Source organism: Nilaparvata lugens, chromosome 7, assembly GCF_014356525.2.
Source record: "Nilaparvata lugens isolate BPH chromosome 7, ASM1435652v1, whole genome shotgun sequence".
NCBI lineage: Eukaryota > Metazoa > Arthropoda > Insecta > Hemiptera > Delphacidae > Nilaparvata > Nilaparvata lugens.
Window position 1 is genome coordinate 52,506 of NC_052510.1, and position 21,761 is coordinate 74,266.

A 21,761-nucleotide genomic window follows, 5' to 3' on the forward strand; every position below is an offset into this window, starting at 1 on the left:
AACTTAACCTAACCTAACCTGAGGTCAAGGTCAATGTCAAAGTCAAAGTCAATGTCAAGGTCAAGGTCAAGGTCAAAACTTCAAAACTTAGGAAAAAAAACTTAGAAAAGAAAAATAAATAAATGAATATGAATAAAAATAAATCAGAAGACCCCCCACTCACTTGGGAAGCATATAAATAGTGTCTAGAACAGTTGAGGAGCATCAGTGCAGTGTTTTGATCATTAGCAGAGAGTGTGCTCCTGAAGTCTGTGTCACAAGTGATTTTTCATATTATTTTTTCACCAAGAGGCTGTGTTACTGTGTGTGTGTGTGTGGTACGCACTACCTTAGTCCTCCTACACACCCAGAACCTGACAGGAGTGGACAGCGACTATCTCATCCATCAACACCATACGCCAGTGACAGGGAAAGACTGTTTTGAAAGAGTCTCGAATTGGCATGTGCGTTAGGCGCCAAAACCGGACACTTTCACATCCATACAGAAACGACAAAGTCAGACACATCGAATCTCTGACACTTCCAAAACAAGATGGTCAGGTTATACTTCTTGGACGGACTGTACTACACAGAGCTGTCTGGTTTTCAAACAATGGTAATTGTACTGATGAATTCCCACATGTAGGCTATTCTTAAAAAGACCATTGACAATTTATTTCTGAAACCTATCACTCTTTTCTATCCCTCTTCGTAGTAATATCAGGCGATGACTTATCTTGTAACTGTATAATTCGTTATATATCATTCCTATTTTGTGCAGTTGTCTCTCTTTTCTGCAGTTATTTGGAGCTTAAATGATAGAACTATTAGTAAATTTCTTGACACAAAACAAAAATAACTTCACTTAATAGTTCAATTGTCAAGATTAGTGAGTACACTGAAACTTTTCTATAATTCGTAGTTTTGCCATCAAAAACACTGTAATCAGTATTCCCATAAAGATAAATACACTAATACACTAACTAATACACTAACTTGGATAACGAAGGAACCTACGTGGAATTCAACGAGAGTAATAAAAGATTCTTAACAAAAGAAAAATACATTCTTGTTAGTAGAGATACACAACTCATGTTAAACGGTGAGCTGTATCAGAAAATATCATCAATTGACATTTCTGCTTCAAGTCTTCCTAATATTACGTGGATAGATGGTGTGCCAGGGTGTGGAAAGACGTTTGAAATACTGAACCAGCATAAACCAGGAATAGATTTAGTTCTCAGTCAAACAAGAGCAGGAATCAAAGACATCAGAGAGGCTGTCATTCATAAGTACGGTAAGGATTACTGTAGAAAGATAATAAGATCAGATTACAGAACCGTTTCATCTTTCATTATAAATGGAGTGGGCAAGAAATATCATCGTGTCTTTATAGATGAGGCTGTACTGATGCATGCTGGCTACATTGGTTTCATTGCGAAATTATCAGGATGCTCCGAAGTTTTCCTACTTGGTGATTCTAAACAGATTCCTTACATCGAAAGGAGTGGACTGAAAGTTAGATGGTCTCATCCTTCAGTTTTTTGTGAGCCCACACGGAAAGTGACTTTAACTAGAAGATGTCCGATCGATGTATGCTGCGCACTATCCAAATTCTATGGTAAAATTGAAACAACTAGTGGAACTCTTCGCTCAATTAGGAAGACCATCTTTAACGGCGGTCTTCCACAGCTTGATCCAGAAACACTTGTATTAACATACACGCAGAATGAGAAAAAAATTATTCAAGAGTTACTAGGTGACAGGATTGATAAAACAATAAAAATTCACACGATACACGAAGCACAAGGTCTTACTTATAGAAATGTTATTCTAGTGAGGACAAATTCAAAGGATCTAGAGATCTATAACAGTGAAAGTCATGTGATTGTAGCACTCAGTAGGCACACTCATAGTTTCAACTATCTAACAACAGCGGAGAATGATCTCATATCATTGCTTATAAAAAACACATTAAGCTTTGATGATAAATATATAATGAGATGGCAGAGGAAAATAGAGGGGAACAAGCATGGAGGGGTGCGTATGAATAAGCATGATGATGAGTAATAATAACGTGCTGGATGTGGCAAATGAACTTGATTCCGTGGATGAGATAGAGGACAGTGTGATTGAGGATAAACAACAACTCCACGTTGCTCTTCAACACTCTAATATAACTGTATTTTCTCTCAATATCAGAAGTATTAGGAAGATCTTCGATGACCTGATGATTCAACTACAGGATATGTCCCATGATTTCGATATAATAATACTAACAGAATGCTGGATCAAAAGAGATTATACACAGAAGCAACTGAAGGACTACAATATTTTTCACTCTTTGAATAATCGTACTCAAAATGATGGAGTAATTGTATATGCAAAGGAAAATCTCAATGTACAATCGGTAGAACTAAATATCAGACAGGCCAACGTTCTTCATCTACGACTTCAAACATCAAAGGAGAGATATAATATATTAGCAGTGTACAGATCACCTTCCTACGCCAGCATAACAGAGTTTTTAGAGGACTTTGAAACAGTGCTTGGTAGACTGAGAGGTCAACTTATTATTTGCGCAGGAGACTTCAACATTAATACGCTACAGCCACATCAGCATTATCAACTTGATGATTATTACGACTTATTGAGTGAACACGGTTTGAAGAACTGCATTAAAAAGGCTACCAGAGTAACAGCGGGAACGTCTTCTTGTTTGGATCATATGTTGACCAACTGTAAAAGTAAAATCCATCCAATCGTGTATCACTCGAGTATCACAGACCACTTCATTACAATTCTTGGACTGGAAGAACATCAGTTAGACAGAACAAATGGGGATGAACAGAGCTCAACAAACTGTCAACTCTCATCTAACTGTAAATCCGTCAACTTGAACGGCTTGAGGAGAGGACTGCGAGTGGAACAATGGACGGAGGTTTTTGAGTCAAATAACACAGACTCAGCTTACGAAAAGTTCCTAGAGATTCTACAAAAACATATGGAGAGCAATACACATCATTACAGACAAAAGAAGAGGATCAAGAGCATAAAACCATGGATAACACGAGGACTTATCTCAGCTATAAGAACAAGGGATTCTCTAAATAGAAGAAGGAAACTGGACCCAGAGAACGGAGAACTCGCTAACTACTACCGAAGATACAGAAATACACTGACGTCACTCATCCAAACTACAAAAGAAAATTATTTCAAGATGCAACTAAATGAAGCAAACAATGATGTAAGAAAGACATGGAAAATAATCAAGGATGCTACAGATTCAGATCAGAAAAAGGATATACAACTGAATGCTTTGAAAATTAATGGTGACATAGTCACACTGAAAGATAATCCTAGAGAACTATTGAGTCATGTGAATAATTTCTTTGTTAATATTGGAGAGAGTATGGCTAACAAAATATCTGAGAGTCTGAATAAAAATATTAACGAAATTATAGCAGATAATGTACCAGAATTGCATGTACAGAGTAATATGTTTCTTTTCCCCATAGATGAAAAGGAAATAATAAACACAATTGATTCTTTACACATCAATAGTGCACCAGGCCTAGATGGATTAGATAACAGGACCTTGAAAGGAATAAAAGATTTAATTTCTAAGCCTTTAACTCATATTTTTAATCTGAGCTTGTTATATGGTACTTTTCCAAGAGCAATGAAGCAAATCTGTGTCAGACCTATACATAAAGCAGGCGATAAACTAATTATTAGTAATTATAGACCTATTTCACTGATTAGCAATGTATCAAAAATTTTAGAAAAACTAGTTAAATCAAGATTAATAAGCTTTTTAGAAATTAATAATATTCTTTCTCCTAACCAATTTGGCTTCCGCAAAGGTATAAGTACAGAATTAGCTGTACTAGAATTATCAAAATTTGTAACTAGCAATTTAGAGGAAAAGAATAAATGTCTAGCAGTATTTTTAGATTTAGCAAAGGCCTTCGACTCTGTTTCCCATGACTTATTAATAAAAAAGCTTGAGGCAATAGGTATAAGAGGAGTGCCACTTGAATGGTTCAGATCCTACCTCAGCAATCGACAGCAAAAAACAAAGGTTGAGAACCATATGAGTGCAGAGGGCTCCATGAAGTTTGGAATACCTCAAGGAACAGTTTTAGGACCAATTTTGTATTCGATCTTTGCAAATGAGTTGTGCTCCATTCAAATTCAAGGTAGAGTTATAGCCTTTGCTGACGATACAGCACTCCTTTTTCAAGGAAAAAACTGGGAAGAAGTGTTCCAAACAGCAGAGATAGAACTCACAAAAATCACTAGTTGGTTAAGAAATAACTTATTGTCATTGAATTCAGAAAAAACAAAATTTTTAGCTTTTTCTTTAACAAATAGCACAAAACCACACATGACAACAATGAAGCTCCATAATTATGATAGAAATTGTAACAATAATTGTAACTGCCCACTAATAGAACGCTCTGACAATATAAAGTATTTAGGAATAATAGTAGATGATTCATTGAAATGGAACAAACACATAACATATACAACTGCCAAAATAAGGAAGCTTATATACAAATTCTATCAATTAAGGCGTATCATAGACAAAGAAATGTTAAAAACTGTATGCTTAACATTAGTTGAATCTCTTTTAAGGTACGGTCTGTTAGTTTGGGGTGCAGCTAACTTCAGTTTTATAGATCCATTATTTAAAACTCAAAAACGCATTTTGAAAATAATGGGAAACAGGGAAATCCAGTTTTCAACTGTAGAATTATTTATAGAAAATAGAGTACTCAGCGTTAGGCAATTGTATATATTATTGTTATTAGGGTATATGAAAAAACACCAAAATAGGAACCATATCATAAATCATAGCCATAATACTAGAATAAGAGAACGTTACAATCAAGAAGTACCAAGAATGAATACAGCGTTTGGGCAAAGATCACTAGGATATTTAGGGCCTAAAATATCTAATAGAATACCATTAGAAATCAAAGGAGAGGAAAATTTCAATAGGTTCAAAAGAAAAATTAGACATTGGTTATTCAGTATTGGGATACAAAGTAGTGAGGAACTAATAGTAAGTAGGATTTAGATTTAAGCAGTATTCTTTTTAAATAAGGTAATTTATATGTAGAAAATAGTACCTCGGTTTAGTATCTTTGTACTAGGTGATGCTTAGGGTAATAGATATAGTTTTAGATTTTTGGAATTTTTGTATTATCTGTTGTAGCATAAATTAGTAATAATTTGATGATAACCTCGACACATATATTATATAGTGAGATATCATTTTTGTAAACACTGAATATTGTTATATTATTGAAAATATATGAAAAAAAAAATATGTAATGTATGAATTTATGAATAAACTCCTCTGGATGTGTCGTCCAACATCCAGAGAAATTATTATTATTATTATTATTATTAATATGCCATAGTAACTGATAACTCCATTAATGAGTTCATCGAAAATATAATGCTACAGTAACTAATTACTCCAGTGATGAGGAGACCGAAAATCACATCAACCGATGAAGTTAATTGGAAAAAAGGGTGTTGTGATTCATCATTAGTAAGCTGAAATATTAATTGCATGCAATTACAACAATTCACCCATTTATTCATAACAGCTAATGCTATTTAAGAATTATCATATCTACTGTCCTTAATACCCCAAATTCAGCTGATTAATATACATATTTCACATCAACTCGCTTTCATCTGCCTGTCTATTGTTTGTTTTCAACATGTATTAGATAATACAACTTGTGATAGCAATACCTTAAGGGACGATTGCTGAGATCGGGTCTGGCTAACCCCGGCGCAACGTTGGTCTAGCGCAACTTTGGTCTCGGCTAAAAAATTGGTTTGCTGAGATCGAGTTTAGCCGTCGGTCATCTCTTGGTCGAGAGCAACTTTGATCCCCAGGTTTAGCCAGACCGACGCTCAAGTTTAGCCAGACCGAGGCGCAACTGAAGGAATCCATGGGGAATTATTGTCGCAATGTTGGCAACAGCCATCTCGAATGCTACTTTGGCTCTCACACGCTGTCTTTGCGTCTTGCTTTTGCACTCTCTCACTCACACTCACTCACTCTCCCATCATTCATTTCTTTTCGTTTTTCTTCTTCCCCTCCCACCCGCTCTCTCTCACTCTCTCTCTCTCTCTCTCTCTATCTCTCTCTCTCTAAGAGGTTTTCCTTTAGGATTTATCTAGTGGAATTTGAAATATTGTTTCTAATTGTATAAATGGATAAAGTTTAGAATTCTCTTTCAAACTGTATTTTGATTAAGAGTTTCATTTACTTATATTAATCTTATGTAATCTTATTACATGATATGTAATCTATTTTTTCTGTTCTTATGTAAATTTGTCTTCTTTTGTAAAGGGTTGTGTGGCAGAGAGGACCAGGAGTCCTAATTCCACCCTAATAAAGGCATATAATCAATCAATCAATCTCTCTCTCTCTCAGGCATAATATGCCTTTATTGGGGCATATTGAAGAAGAAAAAAAAACAATCAATCTCATTCTCTCTCTCTCTCTCTCTCCTTCACTTACTCCCATTCTCTCTCTATTTCAGTCTCGATCCTCTCTTGACCGTCGTTATAATGATCATCTGTGATTTGATAATCTTCTAAACTCTTTCGAATGTTGTTACAGTGAACACATGAACAACTCCTCACCTTTTTGGTGTTCATTTGGAATTCATTTTCATTTATTTCGAAAATGTAGTTTTTTTCTAGCGTATTGTCCAGCTAGGAATTTAATTTAATATTTTTCCATTACTAAACAAATAATAGCTATCGCCGCAAAACTATGTATAATGCGACATGATGCTGCAGTACTCACATAAATCGCCAGTCTCTATGTGGACTACCATCAGCAAAAAATCTCAGCAATCAGCACTTCTCTTCAGTTTTAAATTCTGATACCGTACTCGCCGACTTGATGTATTGGTTCGTAATAATCCAAATATTCAAGATAATTCATTATTCACTTCAAGACTGATAACTTTGGTGAAGCAGTTACTCTTATGAATGAGGACCTGACTGCTGTCTCACTCTGGACAGCACAACATGGATTGAAAATTAATGAATCAAAATCCAAAACAATCGTTATAGGTAATAGAAGACTTTTGAACCAACTTGACTTTAACCATGGACCTTTCATCGAAATTAACCCTCATAGACTGGATTATAGTGAAAACTCTACAAACTTAGGACTTACATTTAACAGACATCTAGACTGGACTGAACAAGTGACAAGGACTTGCAACAGGGTCTTTGCAGGCATTCACTCACTGAAGAGAATTGGAGCTGTTATTCCCTTACGGGAGAGAATAATGCTTGTGAAGACCTTGATATTTCCACATTTCCATTATGGAGATGTGGTCATACAGGACATGACAGTGACTCTTTCTGAAAGACTGCAAAGGGCTCAGAACTACTGCGTGAGATTCGTCTTCGGCCTTGAAAGGGACGTCCACATAAGCCCTTACATCACTCAGATGGGTATTTTGAAGCTTCGAGACAGCAGAATTTATCATGTGTTGATGCTCCTCCACAAGGTTCTGGCAAGTGGGTCTCCTCTCTACTTGAGTCAGAAATTTCAATTCCTCGCAGGAATCAACAGAAGAGATACGAGGCATGGTGCGAGCCTGTTGAGCATTCCCATCCATCGCACTGTGACATATAATAGGTCGTTCTGTGTGACCGATTGCAGACTGTGGAATAGCTTACCCGCATCTTTGAGGAGTGTGGAGAGGTGGACACTGTTCGGCGCGGAGGTCTTGGCGTGGCTGAGGGAGGGCGATCGGGGCGTAGGATGAGGAGGTGTGTATGCGTGGTGTGTTTGCTTGTGTGAAAGGTGTGTATTTGCATGAAATTTTATTGTTTCTTGCTTAAAAATTTCCTATAACTCTATTTTCTAACTTTTTTTTTATTTTCTTTCAGTCTAAAATATATTCTACTTTGAAATTGAATGAAATTGTTTTTGTTTTTTTTTCAATTATTGATTTATATTATATACATATATATATATATATATATATATATATATATATATATATATATTTCTATCATATTACTTATTATTATATTTAAGAGATTATTTCATTATGTTTTTATGTAGATGCATTAGAATTGTATAGGAGGATTAAGTGGGAGAGAGGGCCGGCTGCACCCTAACTTCGCCCTCCAGGTTAAAATAAAGGCAGCCTATTCATTTTTTTTTTATTCATTTATTGTACAAAATACTATATTCATAAAGATATTATGACCAGGGAGGAAAAACTAGGCTGAGCCTGTATCATTTCTTTCCCAAATTTTGATAATGTCCAAAATGAGGTTATTATAATACATTACTGTTTCAGCACATAATTTTTCATCCAGGAAAAGTCATTTAAAAATTTTGAATTTGGAAGGTTGATGAACACCGTGGTTCTATCCACTCACAAAGTCAATTCCACAGAAAGGATCACGCAAACATGGTCGCTCATCACCATCTGGACTCAACTTAATAGTTCAATTATTCAATGCACACTATTTCTGCATCCCGTGATGATGAAAGCAACCGCAGCTGCCTCCAATTAGCAACAATCAACCCCACATAGATATCATCTCACACTTTCGTACAATTACAACGTATTTAATACAGATCTCCTTCTTTACTGATGTAGGTGCAGTTCCATATTATGTTCAAATCAATTATACGGGTAGATAGCATCGATACTATTGTAGCCTAGATTTGTAGAAGGTAATCGACCACTGATAGAGATTGAGTCAAAAGAATTGGCTTCCAATTTAATATATTTTCAGACATTGTTTGAACAAAAAAATATATAATATAAGTGTTGAGAGAATATCAGAATGATAATAAAATTATGGGCTACTCAGTGAATGGGCTAGTGCGTACTGCCAGAGACAAATAAATAGGTAACTTTCAAACAGTATCTTTACTCTATGGAACTGCGTATAGCGAATACATCAGAAAGATCTTTTTGAAGTAAGTCAGTTTTGTTTTTACAACCTTTGAAGATTGAAAGTTCAATTTAACATGTATTGATAATTGTTCATTCAGTTTCATGCATGAATATGAAAAGATCATGTATGTAAAACAGTTCATGTGATTGAAACGTAGTCCCTTAAACAATTCTCCAGCACCTTTTTTTAGTATGGTACCCACAAAATGTCCTAGTTATGTTATAATTAAAGAGTAGTTTCCACCGGGGAAGGAGGATATACAAATCTCCAGTAATATCTGGGAACATGGATATAATTATGTAAGGTTTGTATGGTTGTATGGTTTCTAGGAGGCAGTGGCTAGAGTCAGTTGGTTTCAATATTGGATCCGTTATATTTTAGACATTTTAATATTAAAATTGCAACACTTCCAGTAAAATTTGTGCTATCTTGTGTCAAAAAGTGCTAAAACATATAAAAAATACAACATTTACGAGGAAAAATCAAGATTTCATCAAATTCAACACAAAAGCTAGAGATCGGAACGATAACCTAAAAACGACGTGATTGCTGGTGAGATCTTTTCATGCATTCAATTTAATTCAAATATTATCTAATCTATTCGCTATTTCCAAAATTGGCAGTTACTCAGTGACAAAGAGCTTTTTCAATTTGATAAAATAATAAACTTTACTTCGAATTTTATGCCAATGAAACTTAGCTGACGTAGTTGTGCAAAACAGGCACGATTCTGCTGATGATATGACTTTGAACTGTTTGTTCATGAAAGCATAGGAATTGCGTATATGCTGATGATATTGAATTGAAACAGTAAATTAGAAAGAACTGTTATCAATTTATGACTTTTAAACTTAGAATAATTATCCTCACTACCGAAATAAATTAGGCTACTTAAATTACACGAACTCTCAGTCATAAATCAGGCTGTTTGCCAATAGACATTTTAGTGCATGTTGTCTAGTGCTTTTCATTTATTTTGTGTCTGGAATTGGATCCTTACAACTGAGACTGTGATGTGATTAATTTTTCTTAGGCTACGACTGAAATCTTTGCTAGGCTACGATACAAAACTTTTTTATGGACAAATTAATTATATATTTACTTTAACTGCACTGTGATATAAGCTCAACTGATTCTATGTTTTATTTTGATTGTGTTTAATGTGATTTATATGTGACGACTTCACTATTGGGTTCCTGAACTTTCTATTAACAATCATATTCTGTGATATAAACTATTTTTGGAATCAATTCATAACACCAAAGACCCTATATTTGAAACTGAACTGTGATAGACTTCGACTGTGATAAAACATACCTATCTTATGTGTTACTGTCTTGAAAAAAAAAGAAAATTAACAAATCCTATTTGACTATATACTGAACAGTGAATGATAGAATAAATTATATACCGGCATAGGTGCTTTAAACTTGACTGAAACGCAAGTGGAATTATTATTATAATTGGACTGAAAATGGGTAAAAAGCAAAATAAACAAACTAATGAGACAACTGAGACTGAAAATAATTCCGAAACAGCTGGACAAAATACTTCTAAACAATACTTATGTAATTTATGTACAACCCCAGTTCTCAATAATGATAAGGCGGTGGCCTGTGACTGTGACGAGGGGACATGGTACCATATAAACTGTGTAGGCATCACAGATGAGCAGTATGACAGTATGAAAAGAGAAACTCACAATGTTCATTTCTGGATGTGTGAAAAGTGTAAAAAGCAACTGAGTGACGAAGCAATACATATATCTGGATTGCTGAATAAATCTGACAGCTCAAACACTGAGCCTTCTTTTAAAAAACCTATAGTTGACAAACAATTTGACGTCATAATCAAAATCCTCCTAGATGATATAAAAGAATACAAGGAAGAAATAAAATTGTTAAAATCTAATAATGACAGACTTTCAGAATCACTAGCAAGAAAGACTGACGTCATATACAGGATGGAGCAGGTAATATATGAATTTACACAAGGCTTATACCCTGAACCATCATGCTCGGTTAGAAAGAAGGCAGAAACGAACACACAGAACCTGTTGAGAGAGGCAGAAAGTGATGAAGGAATAGCGGGGAAGAGTGTGAATGACCACGAAGATGACATGGGCCTACCTGACCCACTTCTAGAAAATAAGGAAAGCAACACTGATAACAGGAAAAAACACAAAAAACACATTCTACCTGAAAAGAATTATTATCATAGAGATGACACGGGCCTACCTGACCAAATCTTAGAGAATAGGAAAACTGATAGGCCTACTGAGCAGAGGAAAAACCAAAAAAGACCCCATCTACTGGATGTCCAGAGAATGACTTCAAGGAGTAGTGCAGCATTGATTGAAGCAGAGAGCCAACAAAGAAGAGAGGAGCCTGACCATCTGATTATTGGTGATTCGAGTCTAAGAGGTGTCGGTGAGGTTATGGTTGGAAAGATGAAACAATGTCCGAATATAAAAATTATACCATCAGGAAGAATCCAGGATGTGAGTAAATATCTAGCAAAACAAGAAAAAATGCCTAAAAAAGTAATAATAAATGTAGGATCAAACAATGTACCATCAGCCAGAACGCCAAATCATGTAATGAGGCCGCTCTGGCTTACATTGGAAGCAAATATACGTAGATTCCCCCTCACAGATTGGTATATAGGTTCTATCCACTACCGAGAGGACTGTGGTATCCGGTTTGTTGATGAGACAAATGGTGCTATGAATTTCATGTGTGAGCAGCTTAAAATAAATTTTATAGATAATACAAAGGATCTGAAAAAGAAACACCTGAGTTGGGATGGATTACATTTGAACAAAGAAGGAACACATGTACTGGCCGACAGTATAGTAAGAGTTATGGAACCGAAAAAGATGCCACTGAAAGAAAACTTCCAGGCTAGACCCAGCTACAGTATGGCAGTCCGGCGTGATTCATTGTAGCCACAAACAGCATTGAACCACACTCCACATACCAAGGAACACAGAAAAAATCAACAATCCTTCAAACAGACTTGCAATAGGAAAAATAAGTCACTCACCATCTACCACTTGAATCTACAAAGGGGATTGCAATCAAAACTGGAGAGGTTGAGCATGGATCTGAGTCTGTACACCCCTGATATCGTTGTTCTTTCGGAGCATGGACTCAGAGAGGAAGACCTACTACACACCAATATTGCTGGCTACACTCTTATAGCAAACTATTGTCGTAAAACTCTTCTCTGGGGCGGCATTGCCATGTATAAAAGAAGCAACCTTCAACTGAACATGGAGAAAGTAAACTTAGACCAGTCACATGCACCTGCAGAACAGCTTTTTGAAACAGTAGTGGTGAAAGTACGGATGAGGCAGATGAACCTAATCATTATTGGCACCTATCGATCTCCATACCCCAGAACAGAAGATGAATTCCTATCCAGACTTGGAAGTCTACTTCAAAAATACTCTGGAAAGCGCTTCAAGATTGTTGTCCTTGGAGACACCAACATAGACACTCTAAAACCAGAGAGCCAAATCTGTAAGGACCTAGAAAATATCTTGACACAGCATGGCTGCCAAATCTACAGGATGCCTGCCACAAGAATCACTCAAAACTCAACCACTAGCATTGACGGATGTTATCACAATATGGACACAAAAACAATAGAAACTAAAGCATACCCAAACCAAATTTCCGACCATCACACTGTCATCTGCAAAGTAACTAGTACGGTAGAATATGAAAATGCTATATATAAACACACCCGAAACTTCTCCACAGAAAATCTAAATCAACTAAAGACATTGCTTCAGCAAGCTGACTGGACAAGGGTGATAAACTCTCCTCAAGTAGATGACAAATATAATAACTTTCTGAAGATAATGCGGATAAGTATGGATAGTGCAATGCCTCGAGAATTAAAAAAAATTACTACATCCGAAAAAAATATCTTTTGGGACAATAACACATTGACATTGAGACACAAACTACTCCAAGCAAATAACCAGTACTTGGCAACAGGCTCTCTGGAAGATAAAGAAAAATGCTCTACTTTAAAGAAGGCCTATGACACTGAAGTGAGAGAGAAGAAAGTGCAGCAGATAAGAAGTAGAATTGAAAAGACTAATAATAAACCAAAAATTCTCTGGAAGATTATCAATAATGAAAGAAACAAAAACAAGCTAGGAGTACAGGACAACCTAGTGCTGAACTGGGAAAACGGAAAAATAGTAAACCCCAAGCATATTAGTGATATCTTCAATTCTTTATTCACACAACCGCCACCAAAGTCAAATATGCACGCATTAGATAGTGAGGATGAGATGCTTGATGCTCCATTATTCAGTGATTTCTCCACAATTTCAGAATCAGACATTGACTGCCTTCTTGACAACCTAAAACCAAGTAACTCAGCTGGATATGATGAGATTACAGGAAAAATAATGAAGTATTGCAAGGACGAGTTGAAAAAGCCACTTCTTGACATTGCTAACTCATCTATAAGACAAGCAAAATTTCCATCATACATGAAAGTGGCAAAGATTTATCCTAAACTGAAAAAAGGTGACAAAACTGATCCCAGGAATTACAGACCGATTGCTAATCTGCCTACACCATCAAAAATAATCGAAAGAGCAGCCTATAATCAAATAATATCCCATCTTGAAGACAACAATTTACTTGTGAAACAGCAGCATGGATTCAGAAAGAACCTCGGCACAATGACTGCAATATCAAATTTACACAATGAGATTACAAAAATGTGGGAAGAACATAAAACCCCCTGTGGACTCTTTATTGATCTACAAAAGGCATTTGATACAATAGACTTCAACATACTAAAAAGCAAACTCAAAAAACTAAAAATTGTAGGAAATGCACTTGCCTGGCTAGAAAACTACCTCACAAACCGGCAACAATATGTTGAAGTAGAACATAAAATCAATAGCAATGTAATCAACTATAGATCATCCATACAAGCAGTCACTAAAGGCGTACCACAGGGATCGATACTGGGCCCCCTGCTATTCCTCATTTATATAAACGACTTTTCTAAGGAATTACAACCTGATAAAAAATGCATTTTGTTTGCAGATGACACAACAATACTTATGCCCACTAGCAAGGAAATGTCTAAAAATGAAGTAATCGATTCTACATTCAATGAAATTAAAGGAATCTGCAATAAATTAAACCTTACCATCAACACTACAAAAACAGTCTGTATTACATTCACAAATAGAAATCAACAACATGAACCCCTGAATGGAGAAATAATGGAGGCCGACAATACAAAATTCCTCGGAATTCTAGTGGACAAAAATCTCACCTGGCAAAACCACATAGATCACCTGTGTAAAAAACTATCTTCAGCAGTGTATGTGATCCGCAGAATACGCAATATAACAGATGAGAAGACAGCATTTACATCCTACCATGCCCTATTTTCATCTCATCTCAAATACGGCATTGTTGCATGGGGATCGGCAACAATAGCAAACCTCAACAGAGTACTGTGTATACAGAAGAGAGCTATACGCACTATACTGAGAAGAAATATGTTGGATCACTGTAAGGGCTTCTTTGTGCAGTATAATATCCTGACAGTGATCTCACTATATATCATGGAAACAGTACTAGCGGTGGTGAAAACAAACCCCAGGCTGAGATGCGGACAACACACCTACAGCACCCGAACCAGGAATAATATTGATCTTCCCCAACACAGACTCACTAAGACTGCAAAATCACCAGCCTACACTGGGGCTTTCTTCTTCAATCTGCTCCCGCTGCATGTAAAATCAATGGTCAATACTGGGACATTCCCAAGAACACTGAAGATGTACCTGCTGACAAGACCCTATTACTCAGTAGCAGAGTATGTTGGGGAACACACTGCTACACACCTGGACTAACCCGGGACAACTATGACGACTCCACGGACACACGACCGTCGGGAGGACCTAGGAAGTAAGTAAGTAAGTAAGTAAGTAAGAAGCTGGTTGCTCTACATTCACGCTTCTTCTTTCTAATCATATGAACCATATGACTTGTTAATAATTTACTAATGTTGTTTATCAAACTAACAGCAGAGCTGATGAGAGAATCATTGAATGTTCATATTTGTACAGTTTAAGTTTTATTGAGATTTATATTATAATTGACATTAAAATCGATTTTCTAAAGTAAATGAAAATCTTTCGTCAATTATTCATTTTAAGTAATATGTGCGAAGTAAGATCATTATAAATCGATTTTTTTGTTCAACATGTCGAAAAAAGGTAAGAGTGAATTTTCAATTGATATTGATAGGAAATTTGTTTTGGAAAAATTCTCGGGGAAAATTGGACAAAAAGCAAAATTCTGGCTGGAAGATTTTGAGAAAGAATGTATCCGTTATAATATCCACAATGATGAAGAAAAAATAACATGTTTAAGACTATTTTTAGAAGGGAGTTCTGAAGATTAGTATACTTCCAACAAATATAAATTAGGATTGAAAAATTGGAATTTGTGGTCAAAAACATTTCTCCAAACTTTTTCTAATAAAGGCTGGTCAAATGTGAGATATGCATATTCATTCAAATACATTGAAAATTTTGGATCTATGCTTGATTATGCTTTGAAGAAGGAACGAATATTGCTTGAATGTGAGAGAACTATGACAGATAAATCTAGAATCTCACATATTGTTGTGGGACTACCAGTTCATATTCAGAATAGATTAGATAAGGAAAATATCGAGACCACAGAAGATCTGATGAATGAGATTCAAAAATATGATTCATTCACAAACTCAAACGGACATAGTCATATAAATAGCCAGAAAAGAGACTCAACCAAGATGGAAGAGATAAGAAGAAAGAAGACTCCTTGTTCTGTATGTACAGCCTTGGGAAAACCAAATCGCTTTCATCCTGCAGAGATCTGTAGGAATAAAAATAAAACAGTGAATTTCACAACCTGTGAGGAAAATACACTCGATGTTGATAACTCAAAAAACTGAATAAGCCGGCGTGTAAGTTCATTCCATTGATTACAGTTAATGTACTAGTTGATAAAAAGAAGATTGTAAAAGGGGTTTATGACAGTGGCTCAAATATCACTCTAATAAATCAGAAAATTGTTGATGAGCTGAAGACAAAACTTATGAACGACCATAACCTTTTTCAAACTATTAGTGGTGTGAATTTTACAAATCGCCGGGCCAAAATTCCAATGAAAATCAATAAAATCGAAGAAATATTAGATGTATATGTTGTGAAGAACAATAATTTCTCTTATGACTTACTTCTTGGATTGGATGCAATAAAAAAGTTCAAATTGATACAGAATGAAAATTTAGAAATTTTACAGAAGGTTGATGACAAAACAGATGTTGAAAGATTGAATTATGAGTCATCTGTCTTCTCTGTAAATATGGAAAGCAATCTGAATTATCTTGATACTGAAAAGAGACAAACAATAACAAGGCTGATTGAAGGTTATGAATCACTATTTGCAAAACACAAATATGATGTAGGTGAGGTAAAACATGCAGAGGCAGAAATCAAACTTTCAGAAGATAGATATATTATTAAGAAGCCATACAGAACGTGTATCCCAGATAAAAAAGAAATAGAACAACAAATTTCAAAACTTTTAGAGGCAGGATTGATTGAATATTCAACTTTACCATTTGCATCTCCTGTTACACTTGCCTTCAAACGAGAAGAAAAAAAAAATCACGGCTATGTATTGACTTCCGGGAACTGAACAAAATTGTAATACCAGAGCCACAACCATTCCCAAGAATAGAAGATATAACAGTGAAGGCTGGTAATTGTAAATGGTACACAGTACTTGATGTTAATTCAGCATTCTGGACAATACCAATAAAAAAAGAAGACAGAATGAAAACTGCATTTGTGACCCACGAAGGCCATTATCAATGGTTACGGATACCATTTGGTTTGAAGACCGCGCCTGCAATTTTTCAAAGAATATTGGGTAACACTTTACAAAAAAATAAGTTGACTGATTTTTGTACTTGCTACATTGATGATATTTTAATAATTTCAAAGACATTTGAGGAACACTTGAAACATATAAACCTCGTACTTGATGCGGTTTATAAAGTAGGGTTCAAGCTGAAATTGGAAAAATGTAACTTTGCAAGGAGTTCAATTAAATATTTGGGACACATAATTGAGAATAACTCAGTCCGTCCACTCACTGACAATCTCGAAGCAATTGAAAATTTCCCACAACCGAAGACCAAGAAGAATGTACGCCAGTTTTTGGGGAAAATAAATTTCTATTATAAATACATAGAGAATGCAGTGAAAGTTGTAGAACCTTTACACAATCTACTGAGGAAGGACATACCTTTTATCTGGTCAGAGACATGTGATAAAGCTTTCCAAAACGTGAAGAAATACTTATGTTCTAGTCCCGTATTACAAATTTATGATTATGAAAAACCAGTATTCATTTTCACCGATGCCAGTGGAGAGGGATTTGGAGCTGTACTGAAACAACCAAAAGAAAATAATGAGCTTCATCCAGTAGCATATTTTTCAAAAAAACTGAGCCCTGCTCAAAAGAAGAAAAAAGCTATTTATCTGGAATGTATGGCTATAAAAGAGACAATTATGTATTGGCAATATTGGTTGATAGGACGGAAGTTAACAGTGATCACAGACCACAAACCATTGGAGAATCTCAGAGTGAAAGCACGAACCGATGAAGAATTGGGAGATCTTGTATACTACCTATCGCAATATGATTTCACATTGATATATAGCCCAGGAAAAGGAAATGTTGAAGCAGATACTTTATCAAGAAATCCAGTTTTAGAGCACTTTGAAGGAATGAAGACATTTTAACAGTTGTGAATTTGATATCTATACAAGAAATAAAAGACGATCAAGAAAAAACAAAGAAGCAATAATGAATAATAGGAATGTTGAATATAAAGAGGAAATATTCTACAAATGTATGAAAGGAAACAAAAGAATCTTCCTTTCTCAAGAAAAGGGTAAAGAATTGATTGAGAAAATTCATTTTCAACTAGGACATATCGGAACTCACCACACACTATTACACATACGTCCACATTACTACTTTTCCAACATGGATGAAATGGTCAAGCGCTATTGTGATTCGTGTCATATATGTAAGAAGAATAAAACAAGAAGAGGTCGCTCAATAGGATTACTTTCACAATTGGGTCCAGCTAGTGAACCGTATGAGATCATGTCGATAGATACTGTTGGAGGGTTTGGTGGAAACAACTCAACAAAACGATACCTACACATATTGGTCGATCACTTCTCTAGATATGCATTCACTTCAAGCTCTAGCGGTCAAACTACTAAAGAATACATTCGTTTGCTAGATCCTATCTTACAAAACCATTCTGTCAAGATCCTATTAGCTGATCAATATGCGTCTATCAAATCAAAAAAGTTTAGAGATAACCTACTCGAAAATGGTGTTACAATGGTGTTCACATCGGTAGATTGCCCACAATCAAATGGTCTTAATGAGCGGCTAAACCAGACATTGGTGAATCGTATTAGATGCAAAGTGAATAGTCCAGAAGGAAGAACGCAGACGTGGTCGAAAATAGCGGAAAGTTGCACATCAGAATACAACAAGACAATCCATAGCACTACTAAATTTACACCAAGATATCTGCTATTGGGAGAGGATTTGGAAATAATACCATCACAACTGAGGAAAAAACGAAACTTACAAATAGACAGGGAAGAAGCAATAAAAAATTCTAATTTAAACCACAAACGGAACAAACTGAGATGTGATAAGAACAGAAGAATATATGGTTTCAAGGAAAAAGAACTAGTGTATTTATAGAAAAAGGGAACAAGTTGAATAGAAATAAATTAGATGAAGTTAGAAGTGGACCGTTCCCCATTATAAGAAGAATATCAAACTCAATGTATGAAGTGGCCTGCGGAATCAATGGGAGTGAACCAATCATCTGTCACTCAAGCAAATTGACACCTTCGAGGAAGTTTCTCGTTCAAGGGGGGGGAGATGTAAGAAGCTGGTTGCTCTACATTCACGCTTCTTCTTTCTAATCATAATATGAACCATATGACTTGTTAATAATTTACTAATGTTGTTTATCAAACTAACAGCAGAGCTGATGAGAGGATCATTGGATGTTCATATTTGTACAGTTTAAGATTTATTGCGATTTATATTATAATTGACATTAAAATCGATTTTCTAAAGTAAATGAAAATCTTTCGTCAATTATTCATTTTAAGTAATATGTGCGAAGTAAGATCATTATATATATCCCCCCCCCCACTGTAAATATATTTTTTTGCACTTTAGTAAAAATCATGAAAATCATAGGTTTGTAGACTATAGCTTTGAAACTATTTTTTGGAACAATTGAATGACTAATGAAATTATATTTCCATTCTATTTGTTATATGAACTGAAATAACATAGGCCTATGATATTTTCTATGAAAAATTAAATAATGATCAGTCCACTGAACATAAAGAGACTTCATTATTAGGATGTAGTTTTTCGAGTGGAAATTGCTTGAAATCACACCAAATTGAGGGTATTTTTCTTAAATTTTCCGGGGGAGGCCCCCCGGATCCCTCTTTCGTGCGGGGTAAAGAATTTCCTTGTTGTTTGAAGGTGTTTTCATTTTCACTCTCTTATGTTATAATATTTTAAACATTAGTGGAAAAACATTTCAAATATGACTTATGGGTAATGAAATTATTCAGAATTCAAAGATGAACCCCAATTTGACATTGGTTTTCAATAAAATCAAAAGAATAGCGAGTTAATAGCTTAATCCCGAACTTAAACCTGCCTCCTAGCAGGTCTAAGTTGGAGTCTAAAATCATCATTTTTGCTCCTGAGATTATCTCATTTTAGCCTGATCCCGATCTCAGCAATCCACCGAGATTATTTTTCAAACTCGAGTTGATCTACGCTTGAACTCAGCAATCCACCGAGATTAATTTTTAGCCTAGACTGGATCTCAGCAAACCGATTTTCAGACTGCCGGTTTTTCCCTGAGATAATTGCCGGTCGGCCAACTTTTGCGCTCGAGCATGGTTAATCCCGATCTCAGCAAACCGATTTTTGATCTGCGGCGCAAAAACTGGGTTTTAGCCAAGCGCAAGAGATAATCCCGATCTCAGCAATCGCCCCTTTATGTTGTGTGTATTCAGCACAGTTGAATATTCTTTTAGAAGAATAATAGTGAATTCAAAGTTGTCTTCTGAATCTATATTGATATAAATTAAATCATCCTTATCAGATCTTACATTCTTAACATAGAACCAATCAAATTGAAAAACATTATGTAATGCTTTAATGGGATATATCTCCAATGAAAGTTCATTGAAAATTGACATATCAAAGTGTGTCATTTCTTTGTTACAGTTTTCACTCATCTCACAGCACAATGTAGCAACGTTTATAGATAAGGATATACTAATTACAATCATATACAAGCTTTCTGTGAGACAACCTTGGACGTTATCATTACGCACCAATTCTCCTCTAGCTTGAACATTAACATGTTTCAAAATTTCAGTTCAGAGACCTTACAAGGACGAATGCAGTTCCGGCCTAGTTCAATACTTGATCATTAGCACATTTGCAATTTTACTTCACAGAGCTTACAAGGACGAATGCATCTCTGCTCTGATTCATCTCAAATTCGATCATTAGCACGTTTCATGCATAATCTTGTTTCACCTTGGAAAAAATGGTTGTGAAGTAGAGAACACTCTCTCACGTTGAAATAGAATGTAGCTATCTATTTCTCATGCAATTTCTCCCAAGCAATTTGCATAGTGCTAAGCTGTTCCAATCTGGTATTTAGATAATTTCTATCTAATACTTCCAAATTGTTTATCTTGTCTGAGATAACTTTCAATTACTCATCCAAATAATTCTTGTCAACTTTATTATCATTAATTATATTCAAGTGCGATATGAATATCTCTGTTGTTGATTTGAGATCACGTAGAGAATTCTCCAAATTGATAGATTTCACTTTAACTCCCTTATCAATTTTGTCAGATAACTGTTATAATGTACTGAAGATGTGTTCCTTTTCAATCTCGTTCAATCCAATAATCTCAACTATATTAGATAATTGTGAATCCAAATACGAACGCAGAGATTCACTAACACCCTGTTGATTAATTGCCTGGATTATTCTCTCACTAAGACTGTGAAGATCTGATCCATTCCATACAATCTCTTTCTTCGCAGCGACTCTCTCGCTTTTACCTCCGAATCTGTGCACGCTCATTCTGCAACTGAACAATAATTTTACCTTCACATAATTCTTCTATAATTGATGCAATCTCAACATCATGACCCGAGTGTCCAGCAAGTTTTGATGATTTTAATAAATGAAGTCTCTGAACCAATTCATCATAGTTGTCATAATATTGGTAAATTCTATTGCTAGAAGTATTTTTTGCAAATTTCAATAATCCTGAACCTCTCTTACTTGCTTTTTTGACAGGAAACAGCATTTGAATTAAGGGAGACTTTACACCAGTGTTATGTTCCACATTTCCTCGTCTATCCAAATGAACTTTTGTTATTGATAAAATCTTCTTGTATTTATTTAGATCTTTTTCATCAAAGAGATATGAATTTGGTCTTTGGGCAAATAACAGTTCTAATAGACCATGTGTAATTCGGAATTTTTTGTTATCAATATAAAAGAAGTAGTTATCAAAGCTAACAACCATCTCACACATAAAATATAATTTTCGGTCAGAATCATAAGAAATTCCATAAGGAATCGAGTTATCC